This window comes from Cavia porcellus, unplaced genomic scaffold, assembly GCF_034190915.1.
Source record: "Cavia porcellus strain 051 isolate PalLab524CR breed Dunkin Hartley unplaced genomic scaffold, mCavPor4.1 scaffold_12, whole genome shotgun sequence".
NCBI classification, from domain to species: domain Eukaryota; kingdom Metazoa; phylum Chordata; class Mammalia; order Rodentia; family Caviidae; genus Cavia; species Cavia porcellus.
This window is the reverse complement of record NW_026947495.1, coordinates 66,943,168-66,947,498: the sequence shown is the minus strand read 5'-3', so window position 1 is coordinate 66,947,498 and position 4,331 is coordinate 66,943,168. Positions and strand designations below refer to the sequence as shown.

At 37.8% G+C, this 4,331-nt stretch overlaps 1 non-coding gene across 1 annotated transcript; it reads left to right on the top strand.

The window, feature by feature from the left end:
* The first annotated feature begins 2,751 nt into the window (after positions 1-2,751).
* LOC111754242 (small nucleolar RNA SNORA2/SNORA34 family) lies at positions 2,752-2,888 on the top strand. Its single transcript, XR_002788943.1, has one exon. It is a non-coding gene; the product is annotated as a small nucleolar RNA SNORA2/SNORA34 family (small nucleolar RNA).
* The last annotated feature ends 1,443 nt before the right edge of the window (positions 2,889-4,331 follow it).

Sequence of the window (4,331 nt, the reverse complement as noted above, 5' to 3'; positions counted from 1 at the left end):
AACTACCATAAGAGACTACTTCACACACTCACTAGACTGGCAACAACTGTGAGAACTAACACCAAATGTTGGTGAGAATGTGGAGTAGTTAGAACAATCCTACATTCAAAAGAAAAGTAGATGAACCACAGAGGAAGGAACATACTATACGTACTGGGCGCATTACCAGTGATGACCTGCTGCGAGTCATGAATGACAGATCCCAGACCAAAGACCAAAGGAGGAGGAAGAGGGGGGAATAGTGAGTGTGTGCACAGAAGCATATGCAGATATGGTTCAGATGGAGATCCAGACGGGAAGACCTTTATCCGTCCTGCGACAGAGGAAGGTGAACACAAAATAACAAGCTGGGTCTGAAAGACAAACTTCTGCTCTGTAGAAAAGGAAATGCTGATGCTTGCTTTCAAAACAATTAATTTTGTTCACTCATTATGAACATTGGGATAAAACCGTTAAGGCATAATTTTCAGAGTAAAATCTATGCAGTGGAAGTCTTTTGTGAAAACCAAAAGGAGAATTAGGTTAATCAATGAAACGAATGATTTCATTTATATTAACCAATATGTTTCTTCTTGTTAAATTCTCTTTACTGGAAGCTGTAGCATGAATTTGTTTTTGCCTTAGTATAAATTGTTGCTCATCTCTTCCTAGGAGAATAGTATTCCTGCTCACTCTATTCAGTAAAGAAATATTGGGAAGAGCTTCTCAGATTACACAGTATTACTAAGTGCACACAGCTCACATCTGTTTGCTTTTCAATCAGACCTTTCATTTTTGCCAGATATAAATCAGCTTATAGAAAGAAGTTTTTGAATACAAAGCAGGTGATATATTTTTCCTAGAGGTCCTAATGCAATCTTTATTTTGATTGTGAAATACAAACTCTTACTGTAGTCTACATGGACAAAATATGTTGTGTTCCTATAAAGTAAATAAAATTAAGATATATTCAAGATATTCAAATGTAGTATTATCCTAAATTGAAAAAAATAAACCACAATATATTTTGTTACCTATTCTAAGTTATGTTGTATGATTAAAAACACAGTCTCTAACTCAATTCCAAATAGTGCTGAAGAAATTATAATGTTGTTGTGTGTGTGAGCACATGGAGGGGAACTGTGTCAGGGAGAGAAATAAAGGCAGAAGGTACACTGAACAAGAGATAATAATACTCTGCCTTCATGATACCAGAACAGTGGTTGGGAGCTATTACCGAATATTTTGTGATCAACTTTGTAGTGAAGTTGTTAGTATTCAGAATCAAACTGGTTCACCCTGAGTTCAATATCTTTAGTTATTAAGCAATAATGACTTTCAGTATCTTCAGTTATTAAATAATACTAATCTAATAATATTTATTATTTGTATTTATTTATATTTAAGGTACTGAGGATTGAACTCAGGGCCCTGCTCATGCTAGAAAGCACTGTATCACTAAGATACGAAGTTATCAACAAACATGGTGAATATTTATATTTTCTAAAAATTATTACAGCAAAAGACACATTGCCATTAATCCCCCATCCCGAACTCCTCCTCACTGACACACATCTTTCTTTTTTTTTTTCTTGCCACTCTCTGAAGCCGTTCTGGAAGCCTCATTTCCTTTCTTTACGATGTATGATTGAAGGATGTTTGTAAAAATATGACAGTGTGTCCTCGTCCGCCTTATTTATCAGATCTGGCAGCATGAGACTTCTGGCTGTACCCCACAGTCAAAATGACTATGAAAGGTAAACGTGTTGAATCTATCCAGGACCTTAAGTATCCATGGACATTTCAACTCAAGACGCTCAGGAAAGAGGACTCTCAGAACTGCTTCCAAAGACGACAAGGGTGATGGATATGTGTGTCCAAAGTGAGGGAGAGTGTTTTGAGGGAATGTGTGGAAACGCGTCTTTTACTGTAACACATTTTTAAAGCATGTAAACAGCCACCTGATTTTTTTATCACACCTCGTACAATCCCAACCCCTGTAATTTTAAGCTGAAGTGAGTAGTCTGCATTTGTAGCACATTCGTATTTTCTTCTTTGCCATATTTTAAAGAACTGGCTACAATATAAATAAAAATGCAAAGAAAAACTAAACGCAATTAGATTCCTCAAACTGTTTTAAAAAGCATCACGTTCACGGTTGAGCAGTTATTTAGTGGGTACCTACCATGTGGCAAGCACAGCAAGGGGCGCTAAGCTGTAGAGAAATGAAGCCATGGAGCTTAGGACAAACAGCAGGAGGGAGGGAAGAACAGGAGGAGCTGGCTGGTTGCTGGGCTGGATACCGGAGCCTGTAACAAATCACAGGATGGAGAGAGAGCGAGCATGCTGCGGAGACAGAGCTTTCTGACCTAGGCATAACGCTCGTAAGACACACTGTGATGTGGCCTTAGATGACACACAGAAGAATATTTTATTGGTTATCATTTATATTTTCTTTATTTTGTAACAAATAAAGTAAAAAGCATCATGTGTAAGTACACAGACAGGAAGCAACATAAAAGAAATGAGTTAAATTAAGGTCAATTTAAGGAAGTATTTCATAGTAATAGCATGACTATTAGCCGTGGATACCAAGAACTAAGAAGACGATGCTAAAGTGATTGAAGAGGGTAAATATAAAAGGAATAGGATGCATCTTTAATTATGCTGCCTGTCTGCTTAGTTCATGATTCTTTCCATGATTCTGTAATTCTTACTTTCTTAAACAGGAGACTAAATCATTCTATACCAAAGGTTTAAGAATTACATGTACTGGCCCTGAATCGAGGCCAGCAGTTTTCTGAAGCTGTTGGTTTCAAGTAGGAGCCTAAAGTGGTATCTTTCTATGTTCTGCTGGCCACTGCAGAACTTTAGAATTGTAATGGTCAATTCATTAGAAAGAAACAACTCTCCCTACCCTGAGGGCCCACCACTGCAGCCCCTGAGAGAGGGAGGACATGGCCCTGGTGAGACTCCTACCACAGGCCCAAGAGGAGAGGAGGTCAGGCCCCAGTGAACCCACCATGGTGGGCCACAGGAGAGGAAGATCGGGGAACATGGATGAGCAGCCGCCCTGCCCCTCTCCACCACCAGGGAACCCTGCATGGGAGGACAACAGAGCAGGGTACAATCTCAGACCTCCAGCCCACCCCGAACAAGGTGAGAAGCACGGACATAAAAGAAGTTAGAAGTCACACACCTGAAATTTCTGAAATAGTAGCAACTGAAATAAAGAGACAACTTAGTGCTAAAGAAGAAAAGAAAGAAAGAAAGAATGAATGAATTACATACATTCTCCATCCACATATACCCCAGGCCAGGTCTCTAAATATGTGGGTCTCAAACACTCATCAAAGCATGGACAATAACTCACTCTAAAAGTTTCATGGAAAAAATAGCACTAGAACAGAGGCCATCACAAAGAGACAAGCATTTATTGAGCACCTATATTGTGCTCTGCTCTGTGGTAACATAAATTCTAATCTTTATAACAACTCTGAAAGGTAGGGTATGTCTCCCCCTAACTTTATCTATAAGAAAACAAACTGTCAGGTTTAACAATATAAAATTAATTAGAACATATGTACTCAGTGAGACAAAATAGTTCTTGAAGTATAACACAAATAAAATTATTGACAATCTCATGTATAATCCCAGATTACCTTAGCAGCTATACAGTACAGAAGAAAGAAAATAATAGAAGTCCTTAAAATCTTCTTTATATTAATTTTAGACTTCCTTAAAATAAGAAAATCTATAACTATAAGATTATGTATTGATCTTGCATGTGCTCAAAATTTAGGTTAACCTAATAAGATAAACCAAATAACAATAAAAAAGGGTTAGGGTTTTTTGATAGGTGTAAGTAAAATAGAATCAATCTACCAAAAGTAGAAAAATATGAAAAGCACATAAGGGAGAAACAGAATAAGGTCGAAATGAATAGACTCATCCCTAGATCCCTTAGGCAGAGAGCCCTACATGAAGAGGCTCACCTGGAACGGACCCAAATCTCCAACAACCCTCAATGCATATCAACCTGCAAAAGTGATTGAACACACCTCTGTCCTCACATCTTCCAGATGTCATGGGGCAGACATAGGACATGCCCTATCCAGAATCCTCACCCACCAAGTCTGTCTACACAAGAAATTGTTTTTAATACTTCCAACTTTTGGAAAATGTCATATGCAGTTATAGTAACTGAAATATACAAATAAAGTAATAAATCAGAATGTAAGCTATTACTGAGATCAGGTAAAGGGCACGTAGGAGTACTTTTCATTTTCTTTGATACTTCTTAGAGACTTAAATTTATATCAGAATTTAAGAGGCAGACAGAGTGACAAGCA